At 43.7% G+C, this 20285-nt stretch overlaps 1 protein-coding gene across 1 annotated transcript in view; it reads right to left on the bottom strand.

Moving 5' to 3' along the window:
• fndc3ba (fibronectin type III domain containing 3Ba) overlaps window positions 1-20285 on the bottom strand; it is a 101965-nt gene that overhangs the window by 78871 nt on the left and 2809 nt on the right.

The following is a 20285-nucleotide window of genomic DNA, read 5'->3' as shown; positions in this document are numbered from 1 at the left end:
ATCAAAAACCCAGATTCAGTTCGAATAACAGAGGTGTACAAGATACATGACAGAATACTGGAACAACTCAAATGAGCAAGAGAGAGAGAAGAAGCTGAAACATATGAGAAAATAATGGTCAAGAAAATAAGACCTGGAGAACAAGAGGAACAAATAGACACATGGAAAGAGAATGAAGGCATGTCACTCGGGCTTTCTTTCTGACAGATTACTATTAATACTTTTCCTAATGTGCCGTCGATAATAACACCTTTGCACAGACGTGGACTCCAGTGAAATACAACAAGTCCCATCATGTCAATGTAGAAGAAAGAAAGATGTAAGAGGCAGAGAAAACGGAAAATAGAGAGAGAGACTAATTCAAAGCACTTCATCATCAACAATAGTCTTGTAAAATACAGGGGGGATTACAGTGAATATCCTGTCGAGGACTAATAAGAAGAGAGGTAGAGGATGAATAGGGTCTTAGTTTGATATGTGAATAGGGATTACTGCACCTGCTGTTAGCTTTGTGAATACAGGGTTATATATAAACATGCACACAGGAAGAATAAGACATCTTCCGAGGCTTAATGAGGGTGAGTTGTAAAGACGCTTTTTGGAGAGTAACCAAAAGGAGCTTTGTTTGGTTTCTTTGCTTGCATAATAATAGCAGTAAAAACTAAATAAAACAACAACCATCATCTCAAGTGGAAAATAACATGGCTTCACCTAATTGGACAAGAACCAACATCACAAAAGCAATGTGTCTCAGCAGGGTTTGAACCAAGCTGCTGAACTAAACCTATCCGTCAACGTATGTGCTTACACACACACAGCACGAGAACCACATGAGCCCCCTTACGTCAGCAGTAATATATATACGATGTGTCCTTGGGGAACACACGTTTATTCAGCGGATACACAAAGAACCCGAGCCATAATGTTCCGCAACAGCTAACGTAGCTCAAACACAAACACATGCACACATATACAAACACACACACATCCATTGCCAGAGATAGATTGCTGGATGACGTGTGCTGCAATTCAATGCTGCTGAGTGAAATCCCTGCTAAAGAGCTACTGACTAATGGTTATAAGCTGCTATTAGCACACACACACACACACACACACACACACACACACACACACACACACACACACACACACACACACACACACACACACGCTTTTCATTTCTGTAAAGACGTGTCACTGATATCCATTTGACACACACACACGCAGAAACACACACACAGCGTTCCTCTGAAGACAGCTGTGTGTCATTGTATGTCTTTTCTTTCAGCTGGTCGTCTTCGAGCTCTGACAGGCTCTTTGAAAGGGTTAGTAGATCACACAGCTGTGGCTCATACTGTTGAAACATAAACACTCACGCACTCACACATCACTCCTAGTGTCTTTCTTGCCTTTCTGACGCTATCTTTTCTTGTAATTGTTGATTTGGTTCTTTCCCTGTCTTAAACACGGCCTCTTTTTCCATCTGAGCCCCGTTTCCAGCTCAGCCTGGCCATCCTGCCTTGAACGCACACACACTAACACACACACACACTCGCACAGTTGCGTCCAGGACACATCACAGACAGATGGTAACACCACTCTGAACTCTGCCAGGAAAAAGAAAAGAGCGAGACAGAGAAGAAAGGAGAAGGAAGAGAGGGAATAAGTCAATGAAGAATCGGCTCGTATGATAAATGGAGAGCGATTGAAGAGCAGGACAGTCAAAGACATCTCTTCCAATAACCTTGTGTTCTTATAATAACCCCTCATTTCCTGTAGAAATTCATTATATTCTAACAATCTTTTTACCCATGAATACTCATCGGTCTGAATGTACGGTACGCTATGAATATGATGGTCAAGGACTTCTAGTGTTAGGAAAGGTCACGGACAGGGAGTCATTTTTTTTAATGATTGAAAAAGTACATTCTATATTAGCCGCAACAAAGTTAAAGCATTTTAAAAGGGTTATAATTGTCACTGTACCCATTTGTGTTGAACTCACCCTTGTAACAGGTTGGGATTTTGGGATGGGTGCCCCTTTTTTCACTTTCTCTCTGTTTTTTAGATTAGAAGATTGATGGCACTCACACTTCTGTACATAAATATGCCGCTACAGCCTGAGGACGGTAAGCTTAGCTAAGTATCAAGACTGGAAGACCGCCCAATCAGCTCCTCTAAAGCTACCTCACTAATTATTACCTCCTTTATGAGGTTATGTTGTTGGTCAGTTTCTTTGTTAGTCAGCAAAAACTACTCTTCAGATTACCATTACACTTTTGGGAAATGTGTTAGCAAGGACCAAAAAAGAGCCTGTTACATTTTGAGGCAGATCTGAAAACAGTCTTTAAACCTTTTCACATTTGTTTACATTGCATCATAAGGAATGTTTTTTGAGCTTTCAAAGTTTCACCTTCTAGTGAACACATTATATCTTGTTTAATAAAAATGTTGTTTAGGCGGGTTGCATGTCGAACTGTTTCTTGGCTTCTTCCCAATCTTAAATATTAAGCCAACCCTTTACTGGCTTTGTATTTAGCGGACAGACATATGTGCTACTGATCTTCCCACTTTTGAAAATCATATCCTAAAATGTTAAAAATAACAAATCGATTCCTTTAAGGCAATTATAAAGCAGTCTAGAAGACACAATGTGCTGTGTTCTGCTTACTGATGTCTTGTTATATAATGTCTTGGCATTGCCATTCGCTAAATGTTAACACTTAACCTTTCACTGCAATTTGGAGCAACTGATGTGTGAAATTGAACATTGCAGACTGATTATCCAGTTGGCTATTGGCGTCTGATTTAGTGACAATTTGCCTTGCAATGCTGAGTCATGATGGAAGTTAAATGTAGGAAAAATGCAAATGCACATTTTGTTCCGCAGCTGTTTCCTACAGGATCTAATGTACAAATGTACTGTATCAGTCAATGAATAATGACCATTGTTTTCCAGTGGAATTATTACCAGATGGCTGCTGTTGTTGATAGCTTCAGACATCACCATGCCCACACAAACACACACTCACACACTCACACACAACCACAAACAGTGGTTTCCGTTCCCCTGTGGAATGTGGGAGGAATAAGGTGTCGATTCCCAACAGGGATAAAAAGCTACATTGAAAAATTCCATGTTGAATCCAGAAAACAATCACCCACTTGTCCGGGTGTATGAATGTTTGTCTGTGTGTGTGTGCGTGTGCGTGTGTGTGTGTGTGTGTTTCTATGTCATTAGACAGAAAGCCCTGTGTAAGCATGGAAACTGTAGAGTAAAACACACTGAAATGTAACACACTCACGCACACACAGAAGCTCTTGATGTGTACGGGCAGCTCTGACCTAATAACACAACAGTCATTACTCACACAGTCATTCATCACTCACACACACTCACTCACACACACGCCCAATGACTCCAGTTTGTCCATCCTGATGAAGCATGATGGATATTCACAACCACCTAACAGACTGTCTGACTTACTTCCAGTCGAGTGCTTCACACCTCTCTCTCCCCTCCATCATGACATGCACACAGGCATAGCAACACACACACACACACACACACACACAGATTTATGCAACAGCCAAAATCTATTGAGACTGGTATTTCTTACTCTGATTAAATGTGGCCTTGGAGAATAGTCTTTCATTTTTCTTATTTTGCAAAAATAAGTAAACACTCAAATAAAGCTCAATGTGCTCTATCCAGCTTTTACTTCTCTTATTCTTCTTATGAATGAGTTATTCATAACAACAACATTGTGAAACTGATCACATGTCCACTTCCTTTTTATTTTGAATATAGAGATTTCATTTGATGACGCAAGTTAAATAGACCCGGTGAAAGCATGTCCTTTCTACCAGCAGAGTGAAGGATGCCACGGGTGATATAAGGCTAACATTAGCTAATTGGCCATACATATTTCTTCTGCTTGGCTGTACAAATGACTGCTACTTTTTAAGTCTCGCAACTAGGGAGATCAAAGTCAGTCGTGTGCTCCTGGCGTTCGTCATGCTGAATCACTGATTCAGCATGTCTGACACTCCTTAATTGTGTTTCTACTTTGCTGTAAACGACAGCAGTAAAACGTTTCATCAGCTCGATGTGGTCAAAAGATATGCTTGGCAGTTTTAAACATGTTTTAAAGTTTAAAACCTTAACATATGTAATATAAAAGGTATTTAAGAAAGGGTCATTTTAGTTTAAAACCCATATTCTTTACTATGCCTTGAAGCTCCCCCCTGCAGTTTGCCTTTAGGGCCAAGAGGGCTGTTCATCTCATTATTCTAACAACAAGCTAATTTTCTTAAAACAAATTTGAATTGGATTTTTTTTAAAGGCGGTGTTTACATGAGAACGAAACGGATCTGCTACTTTTCTCTCGCGTGTTCGTTCACACGAGGCCGTAACGGAATCGCGGAAACAGACCCCGCAAACGATAACGGGTCCCAAGGTGGATAGATCTGCAACCGGAACGCTCTGGGGGGTCAAACGGCTCAGTGTGTACGCCCTATACGATCATTTCCTGATAACGATGAAGCCATAGCCCCGCCTCTCCTGCTCACTGCTGTAGCATGGTCAGTAGCTACTGCTACTGACCATGCTACAGATGTTAATGCAAAATCTACAGCTCCTCTACCACAACCATCAGCAACAAGTGGACATGGAGAATTACATGAACTACATGTTGCTAAATCCACCGCGGGGCATAAACAGAAGGGCAACCATGGCAACCATGCTCGGGGGTCTTCTTCGCTGCTTTTGGTGTATTTTGTGGCGGAAGTTACTACGCCCCTTACAGGCCCGGCATATGTACTACAGCGTCTCCAGCGCTTTCGAGCGGTCTTGTGCGGAAGTACAGCGCCACTTACAGGCCCGGCATATGTACTACAGCGTCTCCAGTGGTCTCGTGTGAACGGACACGTTAAATGAGCCGAATGCGTGTGAACGGAAGACTTTTTTGAAAACGAATTCGGTGCGTAAACGCAAACGTTCCCGTGTAAATGGGGTCTAAGAGTCTGAGACTTTAGATTTTAATTGTGTATGACTGGCCCTTCGTAATTGTTGTGCATGTTATGAATAAAGACCTTGAACTTCAAGATTCCTTTGAAACCCACAGCATACTGGTTTTAAATGTGCTAATGTTTTAGTATTCCTTTTTTTAGAGAAGAAGATGTTCTTCACACATGACTGATGTGACAAGATTTTCTCAGAAGTGGTTGTGTCACACAAGGAGATACGAATTGATTTCAGATGATTTCCTGCCCCCCCGAGCACTATTCTCAAGGGACAGGATGATGGAAATCTATAAAAGTCTAGAAACTCAGACAGAAGGCAGGTTGAACTTTGAGAGGCACAGGACCTAATCTCCGAGATAAGTCTGTAGCAGCTATTGTTGGACCGAGGAATGCGCCTCTCTGGCAACAAATGTGCTTTTCCATCAATGTTGCATACTGTAGTCGGTCTAAACCTGTCTTTTGTATAAGAGAATGGTAAAACTTGAATAAAAAGTGGTGTATTTTAATTGCAAATACCATATCATTTCTTAGTTTTATCAATTGTTCACTTTTCTTGATGTGGAGTATTGTTTTATTTCTATAATTAGTATCTTGCATAACTATGCTAAACATATAAAAACACTGATATGCATGACAGACAGAGAGACATATGTCAGAGCATTAGATCTCAATTAAAACAAACAGTGACTCTCACGGAGCCATGTTTGTCCAAAAGAGCATGGCCTTTTTGGTCAGCTGTTTTACATACACTAAAAAAACACACTGTCCTGAATAACACTTTAGTAAAGAAAGCATTACCAGCTACATAGCATACTAATATCCGCTAACAGAGACTGAATCCAAGCTCTTTCATACAGCACACCAACTTTTCCAGGAACTTGGGAACACTTTCAGGAACTTAAAGCTGGTTCTGATTTTGGTTTCTTGATTCTTTCCACAAAAAACTGCCCTGCAACCAAGGTACTAGTTTTCATTGGCCTGTAAAACACTGGGGTGGAGTTTGGACGACTGAACTGAGATGACTGCTTATTCACAGCTTTGCAAGAATCTTACACAACCGCCTTTTTTAAATACCGGCAACCATGTGATTAGAAAAAAAGATAAGCAAGACGGTATTAATAAGAAGCATCTGCTCATGTGATCATGCTGTCAACTCCTACCAATATCCACATCGCTCATAGTGCAGCTGGAAAGCAAATATACATTTCTGTGCAGCAAGCTGTGTTCATCTAGTTACTGGAAGAGCAGCAGATCAGGGAGGAGACAAGCAGGAGGAGGACATATGGAAAATGGGAGAGGTTTATAGACAATAAAAAAAGAGAAGAATATTCACACTAAGGAAAAGCGAGAAACAAAATGGAGAATTGAAACTGAACTTTATTTGGTACTTAGGTGATGTTATTCTCTGTAATTCTGTGGTTTAACAGTCATGAGGGATAAACCCTGGACAGTTGCATCCTGTTTATATTTTTAAAACAGGCTAAATCAGTAGACACTCATAAAAAGGCACTTCCTGTGTTCCGTAACTCATATTATTCACTGGTATAAGCTTTACAATAAATGCTGCGGATGTACCTGATCTGTAATGTGCGTGTAATATAGTGACACAAAAGGAGGGAGATAACAGAGAGAGAATGGGAGACATAGGTGCAGGTATCCTCTTCCTCATTATGGGTGTGTTAAGCAGAGAGGAATGCTCTCAGGTGTCCGTGTTCAGAACTGAATGGCTATATCTATTCCCTGCAGCACACACACACACACGCACACACACACACACACACATACACACACACACACACAAACCCAGTTTACGCCAAACATGATTGGGATGTATCCAAGTCCTTTTAGACAAATCTTATCAACTGACAACCTTAATCTGTGCTGGCCTTTAATACACACGCAAACAAACACATTGATATGCGTGTGTCTGTGTGTGTGTGTGTGTGTGTGTGTGTGTGTGTGTGTGTGTGTGTGTGTGTGTGTGTGGAGAAAGAGGGAGGAGGTAGCTTCTAAATATGGTGGGAAACTGCCACCAACACCACTCCCATTCAACCCCAGCTCCTTTTACAAAAGGTATTCAGTCGAGGAGAGACCTGCTCCCTCTTTCTCACTCAGCCTCACACACACACACATTGAGAGAGTACCTTTATAGCAGAAGAGAGCAAGAGGTGGGGTTGAGAAGGGGGAGATGCAGAGAAAGATGGAGGGGGGGAGGTAAGAGGGAAAGAAGGGGGTAGAGGAAGGCAAAGAGGAATGCTGTGCTTGTGCTTACTCTGAGGAGAGCACACACACACACACACACACACACCCACACACACACACACACACACACACACACCACACACACACACACACACACAGCACACACACACACACACACACACACACATTCACACTACACCACACCCACACACACACACACACCACACAACACACACACACACACACACACAGCACACACACACACACACACACACACACACACACACACACACACACACACACACACACACACACACACACACACACACACACACACACACACACACACACACACACACACACACACACACACACACACACACATTTGGAAAGACAGAGAGGGGATTTATAAAAGATGGAACCTCTTTAGGTTCCCACGTCGGCTGGCAGCTTTCTGCACATATGGAGTCTGTGTTTGTGTGTGTGTGTGTGTGTGTGTGTGTGTGTGTGTGTGTGTTTGTGTGTGTGTGTGAGAGAGAGAGTGAGAGTGCATTAAGGGGCTGAAAGAGAGGAACAGATGGAAAGTGTTTAAAGCAAAATTCTGAGTTTTCTGAATTTGCCATCATGCTTTTGGCATGCATATGCCTGTGCATACATTTTTGCAGCGCTTTTAAGTGTGCACGCCTCTGTGTGTGTCTCTGGTCAAAGTCCTCCTGCCCTGTAATTGCGGTAATGATATGTCATCCACGGAGAAGAACTCGGAACGGGTGGAGTGGAATGCAACGGACATACGAGCGCACACACACGTTCCACTTGCAAACCATGTATGAACAAGCTCCTCTCATAACCCCCTGAACTGAGCCCTTTGGAGCACATGTTCCCCGCCAACAGATGGGATCCAGCACCTTGAGAAACCACATCTAAAAAAGGTACAAAAGCGTCAATCAACCAGCTTCAGGCATATCTTTTAATCAAGCCATTTAACCTCAATGCCACGTTATACATAGAGTTAGCTTAACCATGTAGTCTTTTCCCTGCAGCATCAATTGATCAATTGATTGGTCTCCTTAACTTCTCATCCCTAAGGTAGGGTTAAAGAAAGTAGCTTTGAGAAGGTAACATTGCTATTATGAAATGAATAGCACATTAAGCTGACACTGGAACTAGCAGTTGAAGGTTGATGGTATATCTTATGGTCACTTTCACAAAAACAAGGTGAACTTTTGATAGTTTAAGTCTCGGACGATCTAGGCCTGCCAAACTCGGAATATCTGCATCATTTCTGAGACTGAGCATTTCACTACTTTTACAGAATTCTAATTAGTCTCCAAGGTTAAACAGCAGTTTCCTTCATCTTCCACATAGCTCAAGGCAGATGAGGAGCTATCACCAATCTGTATTGAGTGCTGGAAATGCTGGAACGCCCCTAAGCAATGTCTGGCGAAATCTTGAACAGCCATACTGCATTTGATAAATGGAATAAAAACATCTTTTAAATACATTTTTATTTCCTAGATTACTTCTTTCATAAAACTGTTCTTTCTCTCAAATGTTCTATCTTTCCCCTCGTCTGCTTCTCCCCCCCGTTTCCTCGAAATACCAGGCATTCTGCAGATCATTGTGTACAGCCGGAGCGCCGACAAGTCAGGACTCAGCCTGGTAAACGACAGTCTCAGCACATTACTCCACGTCCGTCCCTCAGCCTTCACACACACACACACACAAATAAGCACCCATGGCAAAAGCCTTTCTCCCCCGTCATCCTTCCATCTATCCATCTACCCACCCACCCATCCAATCCTCTCTTCAGGCCTGGTTTCCAGGAACACAGGCCAGAAACAGATGACCCAGTGACTTCAAGTCAGCCTTTTCTCTATACCTCCCCGTCTCCTAATGAGCCTAAGATTAAAGTAATGCTCTTTATGTTTGTCAAAACACACAATGTCCAACTTTGGACAACTTTTAATCAAAAGAGAAAAGGAGTTAAGAGAGGAGAAATATGTCTTGTACGTGTAAACACAACATGATCGTGGACACAATGAAAACAAAACTCGATCAGCTTGATTCAACATAAAATAAGTGTATCGGAATTAAATCATTTCCAGGGTGCCAAATAAGTAGCTCAGCCAAAGTCTCCAGGACCTGACTCTATTGCCATCCACTTCCTGGAAAGACCCCGCCTTCCTCACATTCCTCTACCCTGTCAAAACACAGCTCCCCTCTCCCACTGGCTGATGGGAAACCAGCGGCTCCCTTAATAGGCTGTTGCCGGGGCAGTGGGCGGGAGGAAGTAAAAGCGGGGCTCAAAGAAGCAGCGGCCCATTCCCAGGGAGAGACTAAGTTACATAACCACACACCACACACACACCACACACCCACACAACACACACACACACACACACACACACACACACACACACACACACACACACACACACACACACCACACACACACACACACACACACACACACACACACACACACACACACACACACACACACACCACACACACACACCACACACACACACACACACACACACACACACCACACACACACACACACACACACACACACACACACACACACACACACACACACAACACCCTCAACGTGGCGTATCACAAAACAGGGTCAGAGAGAAAGAAAGGTGAAAAGACAGTAGAGGGAGTGGAGAGAAAGAAAAGGGGACTGAGAGGAGAGAAGTTGAGAAAGGGGCTGAAGGGAGGAAGGGCGGGAGGAAGGGAGGGAGGGGGGGGGGGGGGTAGGTGAGGCATCAGTTTTCCTTGTGAACAAAATGAAGAGGAAATGGCAATTTTACACTCAGGTCAGGAGCGTAGGGAGAGCAGTTCCAGTGTGTGAGCGAGACGGAGAGAGAAAGGTTAATTGGTGTATGGTGGAGGGTCACCTTCATCAAACCCTAAGCGGAAGAGCAGTAGACCGAGTAGGAGAACTGTGCCAAGAATAAAATATACACACACACACACACACACACACACACACACGTGACTGAGAAAGCTCTGTAACTTTGTCAAAAGCAAAGCAATTTGGTGTTATTAAATCAATATCATCTGATCATCTGTTGCCCGTCTACACGGGGCAGACTTGACAGCAAACTGTTAACTGACAGAAGGGAAGGCAGGATGGAAAGAAGAGGAGGAGGAAAGGAGAGAGGAGCAAAGGAGAGAGGAAAGAGGAGAAGGGGGGAGGGGGGAAAGAGGGGGCCGCACGTTGAGTGTGTTTGGAGAAAGAAATGTGTGGAATCCTAATTGTGTTATTGCTCCAGAACAAACATTAGTCCTGCCTGTCATACCACAGACAGCAGGCAATGAGCGTGTGTGTGTGTGTGTGTGTGTGTGTGTGTGAGAGAGAGAGAGAGATAGAGAAGCAGAGAAGATTGAATGAGCCCTGCAAATAAGTAGTGAAACTAGGAGAGTTTGAAACATGCTCTCCACTTTTTCCCTGGCTATTCATGATGCAGTGCGCTCACAATCAGCTCAGTGTTTCGTGTGTGTTAGCGTCACATTAGGACAGCGCAGCTAGCTCCAACAGATGTGTGCATCTGCCAGCGAGCCCTCCCTCCTGCAGCTGTACGGCTGTGTGTGTGTGTGTGTGTGTGTGTGTGTGTGTGTGTGTGTGTGTGTGTGTGTGTGTGTGTGTGTGTGTGTGTGTGTGTGTGTGTGTGTGTGGCTGGGCTGGGGGCCAGCAGGCAGTAAACCCACAGTAGAGGCCCTGACAGTCCAATGCTTGCCACGTAGCAGCGACGTAACTCCACGGGAGAGGAGACCAGCAAAAAGGAGATTTATATTCTCTCTCTCTGTGGCTCCTGTGCATGAGAAAAATATGCAGAAAATAATGGAGGGAAACAATGTTTGGAAGTCTAAACAGAGGCGACACAACTCAGACACACAAGTGACTTTGTGACAGCGTTTATCAGAGTCAAAGACACTGACGTTTCAACCAATTACATCAGCCAGGTCCACCAAACTCCCTCCTTCCTGTTTTCCTCCAACTGAGAGTTCTTATAGTAATACAGATGTTCAAGGCCTGTTTCCACTAACTGGTGACCACACACACAACAAAATGATTTACCGACCGTCACAAACAACAACTCATCCCGCCCTAATCATCACCATAGCACTGATGTCATTGTCTTCATTACTTCCATCAGCCTCAACAATGTCTCCAACATCTTCAGGATGTTACTAGCAAAAAAAAAATCGTTATCTTCCTTATCCCTGTCAATATGCCAGTGGGCCTTAAGATACTGCTGTTAGTGTGTTTCATACAGAGGAAGTAGCTATTCTCCCACAAGCACATGAACATGACTCACTTCTCTTCATGGCAAGCGCTTCCAGAATTTTTCTTCTCCTTTTGTCCGCCCCTCCTCCCTCTCTTTCTCTCTCTCCTCTCTTTCTCCCTCTCATCCCTCCTCCTGTCCCACCAAAGTTCAGACTTGTCTTCATCAGATCCAGAGAGGCTGCCGGCTGAGCGCAGAGAGATCACAGCAAACCCCTCCCTAACACCTTGAATCTCCTAGGCTCAGTCTGGCCGCACACATGGAGGCTAGTTTGAAAAGCCAGGAGACTGGAGTCGGGCTGACTGGTGGTGATATAACGGGCTGTGGAGATGCACACGAGGCCATCTTGGTGCTGGCTTGGGCATGGCTAGCTTGAAAATAGGGTTAAATAAGAGCAAGTCTTTTCAAGGATTGTTAAAGATCCAGGAACTGTTGTATATCTATAATACCAATGCTTTTCTTTGGCGGGCAAAGCAAATCCGAACCATACTGACCTTTAACCCCTTTAAGTGGTGAAGATGCTAGTTATTGAGGGGAACTACGGTGTTTTTTTTCTAAGGACAACAAAAGGAGCATGGAATTCAAAGCTCTTATGGCATTGAAAGTCAAACAAAACGGTAGAAAGGAAGCGGAAAAAACAAGAAATAGATTGGTAGTGGAGTCATTTATTTGGTCTATATAGTTTCCATTGTGAGACTTTTTTCTCTTTCTCAAAAACACACACATAAAATCTCAATAGGATTCACACTGTGGGCTCTCAGGATGCCTAACACACTGACATTCCTTTATGCAAGACGCGACAATATTACGCTATCATGACATAATGCAGCACCAGCTCTGCATTAGCTCCACAGCCTCATTCATGTCTCTTCCATACATCCTCCTCTACGTCTCTCTTTGTATTGCTGTCTAATGCAGTTTGTTCCATGTAATACAGGCCTTCAGTAAATATATGATGCTTTGGACCTGGATCCTCTTCAAGCACTCGCTCAGATAAGGCAGTGTTTGTGTTGTGTACGACTTTGGTGGTTGCATGGATTTCACAAGAAAGGACGAGTGACCAATGAGCATTAGCCGCATTCACACCGCAGTACTTTTCCCACAAAGGTTCATGAGAAGTTAGTTCATGAGAACTCTTTAGTTCTCATGAACTAAGTACAGATCACGTTCACACCGGAATAAGTTCCTGGGGAAGGATTAGGCAAATGAAGCCGCTGACGTCACTATCTTCGTTCTTCTTCTTCTTCTGGTTTTACTGGCAGGCCGCAAGCAACTTCACGGCATTACTGCCACCCGAAGTCCCCGGCCGGAAGTCCCCGGAGTTGAGGACTGGCTTCAGTAGAAGCTGCTGGGACGCCGACACCCTCCTCATCTCCACCGCTCCCATGTTTTCTTTTGTGTTGCCATAAGTTAGTCTCTCTGCGTTTCTGCGCTGGACTAATGCTAATGCTAATAATGCTAATGCGAGGATAATAAAATGGCGGCTTCACAAAACTTTTTGGGAGGTTTTACAGGGGCGTGGTTTCAATCCGCCCAGTCAATCAGACATAGGAACCTTTTTCTCCCCACGAAAGTACCCTGCTCTCTAGCAGGGACGGAAAAAGGGGGTAAAAAAGGTTCTCATGAACTCATTTTAGTTCCGGCTCTTTTTGGTGTGAACGCGACATTTCGGAACTATATCGGAACTAAAGTGGGAAAAGTACTGCGGTGTGAACGCGGCTATTAGTTACACTTAGTTTTTTCATCCTGCATTGCTGAGCCTTGCTCTACTCCCTCATCTACTCCTATTCTGTGTGAATCCAGCTTTAACCATGCCGTCCTCTTCCTCCCTTGCTCCCCCCTTGTCCTCTCCCCCACAATATTGGCCCTATATCCCAAACAACCCCTCAGCCTTCAAAAGACAGCCGCCCATTCAGAAGGTTTTGGGGTAGGGTGGGGGAGGAGCTTGGCGCAGGCTTGGGGAATGGTGAGGAGAGGGATTGGAGGGGGGGTGCAGGATTCTCATTCCCGCTAAATTGTCCCACATGGCTGAGCGTGCTTAGTTTAAACAAACACAGCCACTTCCTCCTCACTGCGCACATCGGCACAGAGACACAGGCCATACACACACCCACATAAACACACACCAATTGTACGCACAGGCATGCCTGAACCTCATCACAGAAAAACAAGCATATGGGCACACATATAAACACACACACACACACACACAATACATTGTAAACATTGGCAGGCACGGACAATGCTTTCAGTCTTGCACTCCAGCTTGTAAACGTGCAGCTGAGCCCCGGACTGACTGCACACCAACACACCGCAGGACTGAAGATTACTTACAGTTCCTCATGATGGACACTTTCACGTGCATATTCAGCATGTTTAGTGTATGATTTGGCCTCTGGTTACACCGAGTTTAAAAAAGGAACGTCTTTTGTGGAGATTTAACTGTACTGTATGGGTCGCTGGAGTCAAACCCCAAAACCCAAAACTCAGGGTTAAGGCCTGACACAATGTGTGTGTGTGTGTGTGTGTGTGTGTGTGGTGTGTGTGTGCAGAGAGTCAGATTGAAATATGTATGGGTCTATTTTGACTGTTTTAATATATAACTGTCGATTTAGGCCAATTTATTTAAATCACCCTACTATCCATGTGAAAAAAATGTGTATGTTTAGCATACGGACAATGTATTACTATTGCTGAGTGCTTCTGAAATTGCTTTTTACAGAAAATGAGGGACATTATTTAAATAATGGCAGTGTTTTTTTTTTCACTTTTCTGAAAATGGGGCAGAAGAAGAAGTGCATTGGTGTGCCAACCTGAACCAAATATCCCTGATGTTTTTCATGTTTCATTTATAAATGACAGATACCTCAAGGTCCCTGAGAGCTGCAACACTGCCAATATTTTAGGGTTCTTTAAAATTGAGAAATTTGCTGCTTTACTTTTTACTTTTCAATGGACTAAACAAGACATGAGATGATGTGTTATAGGACAATTGTAGTTGACAGTTTTTATTGTTTTCTGATAATCAATCAACTAGTAACTCATTTTAAAAGGTGACACTCCAATGTCACCAATCAAAGTCTAAATAGTGGGTTTAAAGATTGAGGTGAATGACTGGCAAGCAGTACATACAGTTTAAAAAAAAGTGAGTGTATTTACTAGAAGTTCAAGTCCACTTTTGTTTTTAAACCTCCGCCGTGAAGTTAACTGTAAAGACCCACTTACCTCTGCATTCCCATGTATTTTAATGCAATGACCTGCAATCACCGCAATCAGCTCAGCATTACAAGCGGCCTGAAGGAGGACAATAGCCCACATTCACTGCCAGGGGACCTGCTGCTGCCCGACACACAGCACGTCTCTGCCTCCAAAGCTCCATCAGGGCTGCATGCCATGAGTCTTAATTAAGACGCTATGCCAGTCAAGAAGTGAAGTCTACTCCCCCTTCCTCTCTCTTTCTCTCTCTATCTCTCTCTCATCTCTCTCTCTCACACACACAGATAGACGGATGCACAAACTCACATTCCTTGGATGAAGAGCCATGTAGACGGAGACAAAACCACAAGAGACATTCAGATCATCAGTTTTATTGGGCCATGAAAAAGCTTGCTCAGTGGGTGGTGTGTGCGTGTGTGTGTGTTGAGGAAAATACTATTTAGTCACACCTACATGAGAAACCTGTCCTCACCTCTCACAGACAAGACAACAACCGACCTGAGTGTGAGAGAAGTGCCACCGCACACACTCATACCGCAGAACAGAACAGGCAACTCATGAATGACTGGTACTTTGCATGCTTAATTCCATGACTTAACTCATCGTCAATGTCCATGAATGTGCCGTGTGTGTGTATGCATGTGTAGAGAGAGAGCAGCAGCAGTGTTGTTTCAACCATTAGAGAAAAAATGGGCTGAAAAATCAGAAAGGACACTTCTGGGAAGCCAATGGAAAGTGTACATACAATCACTTGCTCCCCTCACATCAAAAACACACTCACACACACGTATAACACCCCTCCCCACAGACTAGGGTCACAAGGTCACATTCCTCCTCCTCAATCAGCCTCAGGATTTCACACACTGGTTCAGGGATGTGGGTAGTGTAGTGTGTGTGCGTGTGCGTGTGCGTGTGCGTGTGTGTGTGTGTGTGTGTGGGATGTCTCAGTGATTTGTGGGGGGTCCCAGCTTGAGGGGAAGGAGGGGAGAAGTGAGGGAAAATAGGGGAGGCCAGGTCCACACCGAGCCGGATAACTTCTTATTTTGTTACTCACTCGAAAGTGAGGAAAACATTTCCAAAATGACAATGCCGACAAAGACTCCATCAGGTGTGGCAGTGTAAGGTTAAGCGGACTACTTTTCATCGCGTAAAATTTAACTATGATCGTTTTTGTTTTAAAGTTGAACAAACCTTAGAGAAATACCCCAAAAATGTATGGTGCGGATGAAGTCCATCAGCGTCTTCTGAAGGTATCAATGGTCAGCCAGTGGCAAAAGAACAAGAAAGAGAAATGCCAGGTATGTGAAGCCAGGAGGGATGAGAGGGGGGGGAGACAGGGTGAGAGGGGGGGAGACAGAGTGAGAGGGGGGGACGGGTCGAAGTGTGTCTGCATGCCCTGGAGTGAGCGGGTGGGGCAGGAGAAGGAACAGGGGGGGGGGGGGGGGGGGGGGGGGGGGAGGGTGGTTAAACTAGGGAAAGCAATAAAACATTAAAAACACCTATTCCTCCTTCCACAAACCTGGTCCTGCATACACACCCAACATGTGATAGTACACACACACACATACAGTACACACACACAATATGTGTACTGGTTCCAATTTCAGTTTCAACAAAATAATCATTAAGAAATATAACCAGCTTCAGGCTCGGTTCCACACTTCAACACACACATTTGAACCCAAGCCCACAGACTGGAGACACTTGAGATACACACTCAAAACGCTCACAGTCAGGCATAAAAACAGCCATTAGCGACTGGCGGAACTTTCCATGGGCCGGCCAACCAGCAACACCAACACGCCTGGCATGCTAATGCAGGCACGTAAAGTGAACTGTGTGTGTGTGTATGTTCATGCATGTGTGTTAAGTCTGTGCTCTGTGTGTGCGTGTGTGTGTGTGTGTGGTGTGTGTGTACAGGTGCACGCTTGATCTCTTCGACCAGCTGACCATGCACACACACACACACACACCACACACCAGTGGGCAGCTCTTCAACAAGCTATTTCTATGGATGATGCCCCCCGAGGAACTGAGCAGGGGCCCGTGCAGCCGAGCGCGACAACTCATCCAGCTCTTCTGAGAAACCTTACCACGTGACAAGACTTGATTGGCATTATGTGTCTGGATTCTGAACATGTTCCCTTTTGTGATAATCATTTTATTTCATCATCTCGTCTAATCCTCAAATGTCACTCCTGTCTCTTCCACACAGCTGCTGTCAAGAACTTTTAAATGACCCCAAGTGATGAGAAATTATTCAAATCGGCGACCAGAGAAGAGAGTTATTGGTCAAGACACTCGTTTGCATCACGTAATCACATGTGTTGTGTATCAAATATTGCTGGTATTTGAAAAGTAAAGGTCTACTTGAGTGGGTAGTGTAACAATACCGTTCTGTTATACTGCTGTCATTTTGACCATGTTTAAATCTAAACATTAAACTCTCTTGGACAATGAAACACCAAGAAATAGTGTAAAATAACAACACACCCAAGTAGCTCTTTTCAAGCCTAAGTTGGTATCCTCAGTTTGTCATTTTTGTTCAACCAGCAATCTAAGAGCAACAAAATCAATATTAAATGTAATGTCAGATAACAATAAGGAAAGGAAAGGAAAGGAGAGGGCAGTGGGAAAGGAGAGGGGAGGAGGGAGACGGGGGGAGAGAAGTTGAAAGGCTTCTTTTATCTTCTTCTAAATCAACTGTCAACAATGCAGGAAATTATCAAGGGAGACAAAAAAAAAAATGGAGACAGGGTTCTGGAGAACGAAAGACGAAGGGAAGGAGGGAGGGAGGCAGAAAGAAAGAGAGAAGGAGGGCAAACATTACAGCTCGGTGCCAAGCAAACATGAGATGCTGGGATACTTCAACAAAAAGCCAACGTCCATACGGGAGAAAAGAAACACAGAGGATCAGAGGGAGGGAGCAAGAGAGAGACAGTTCGGTAACACACACAAAGCTGGGAAACGGAAAGTGAAAGCATTAAACAAGCAGCTGTCATGTGATATGACAGGAACAATATTCTGTTTAGGACTTCACACCTACATGCAGCTCCCGCTCGGTATGTGTTTACCTGGCCTGCAGGTGAAGTTTGACCGAAATACAACCTTGTGAATCACAGCAGTTCAAATTGTAACTGCTAATAAAAGAAAATGTGTTCAGTCGTAAAGTCACAAAACAAACAAAAGATCTTCACTCAAATCTGCAAACCGCATTATTGAACAACTGCTGCAAGCTTTTCCATTTCTTTGTCGATTTTTTTTCGAACATATAGTCATCCGTACTATTTACACTTTCTTAATAGACGTTTTTTAATGCTATAACACCTATAATGAACTGGAAAGACTAGTAAATGCAAATGTTGATTGATTAACCGATAAATGCATTTTTAGCTTAAAGCTTTCACACTTTGAGGGAGTCGGTTTCTTCCATGTATTTGCTGGTTCTTTGTCACATATAATAGATAAGTCAATATCTTTAGGACTGTTGATTGGATTTAAAAAAAAAGGAACTTCAATAAGCCACGTTGGGACAATTTAATGGATGTTTTTAACTATTTTTCTGACATTTAATGATAAAAATGATTAATGGAGTAACCAGGGTAATAATGGCGGATTGATCTGTTATCTATTGTATGGGTTTCTGTCAGCTTAATGAGGGCACTTGTTTTGAATATAAATGAAACATTGGGTTGCTGTTCCCTCTAGAGTTCCCCTGCACTCCATCATATGTCACAGCAGCCGAACGTTTTCAGGGCAAATAGAGCAAAATCACAGGGAAAACCCGCGTGTTTCACTGTTCATCTTCAGGGACAAGAGGAAGAGAAACTGAAGAAAACCTCCTCCTTCCGTCGACCCCTTGACCTCACAGGAAAAAAAAACTCCTCGACACAACCAACCGTCCAATAAGTAAAACCTCCTATCACAGGAAAGGAAGCAGGAAGCTGCTCGTTCACTCGACTAAACCACACCTCTGTTACAGTAACAGTGAAGGCAGTAGTCTTTCTGGGAAGAACACCTGTTGCATTTAGAGAAACAGATGGTACAACTGATAGCGCAATTTATGAAAACTTCAGACATAGTTTAGCATTCTTCAAAGAAGAGGTGCGCCAATTATCATCCCAGATATGGGCAGCTTATGGGAGCAATCTGGACCAATTTAAGCAGTCATTGTCAGTACATGTAAAGGGAATTCATGGGTGATTATTTGCAGACTTAGGAGGTAATAGGTGTTTTTATCTACACAGGCTGAGCATATTGAGAGCATTAACTTTTAAAATGTCCCTGGAGCTTCCAAGGGCATAGCGAGTGTTTTAGCATCTGATCACCCCATTGGTCTATACTGAAAAGTATTTTTCTGATTAATGTAATACTTTACGTCAAAGTGCAAGCCTAATTGGTTTATCAGTGCATTATTTTAATCCCAAGTTGTTCAACGTACTGTTTCGCCCTCTCTTACTAACATACAAAAGAGTGTGGTACTTGATCCTATACCCAAAGTGAAATGATGTCAGATAGAAAAACACACTAACAAATATTAAACTATAGCCTTCAAAAACTTGTACAATATACTTGTATGCACATAGGTGTGTCAGAAGTGGGTATAAACCTGCACTCAGACATCAGAAAGGTAGAGCAGCACTGCAGTAACACTACACTCAGTAGACCAAGTTCTAGGTACCACACACACCACACACACACACTACACACACACACAACACACACACACACACACACACATCACACACACACACACACACACACACACACACACACACACACACTACACACACACAACACACACACACACACCACACACACCACACACACACACACACACACCACACACTACACCACACAACACACACACACACACACACACGACACATCACACACACACACACCACACACACACACATCCAACACAACACACCACACACAACACACACACACACAAACACACGCACACCACACACACACACCACACACACACACAACACACACACACACACCACACACACACACACACACACACACACACACACACAACACACACACACACACACCAACACACACACACACACACACACACACACACACACACACAACAACACACACACAGCCCCGTTCACTGACCCTTTTTCAACCATGGCATACACTGTAGGATGTCATTGGGCCAGCAGAGATCTGCAAGGCGCTGCTGGTAGAAAGCGGAGAACCCAGATTATGACCAAGGGCAGACGGAGACCGAGGCTGGCATCACGAGTCCTCATGAAACATGGGAACAACTTCCTCATTGCGCTTAGAATAACCTGTCTCCGAATATTAGAGGCAACACATAACCAGTCCATCAAACCTGCTGGAGGAGAAGAAGATGCGTCTTCTCAAGAAAACGTTGTCTATGTATGCCTGTCAAAGAAAGCACAATAAGTTGACTTTCTAATGATATACTGTGAATTATTGGCAGCCATTCCCCTGTCCTTGTACAGGCACTTGAGTGGAATAAAACAAACTGACAAACTGATTAAGTGGGATTATAAC

Source organism: Trematomus bernacchii, unplaced genomic scaffold, assembly GCF_902827165.1.
Source record: "Trematomus bernacchii unplaced genomic scaffold, fTreBer1.1, whole genome shotgun sequence".
NCBI lineage: Eukaryota > Metazoa > Chordata > Actinopteri > Perciformes > Nototheniidae > Trematomus > Trematomus bernacchii.
This window is presented reverse-complemented; position numbering and strand designations above follow the sequence as displayed.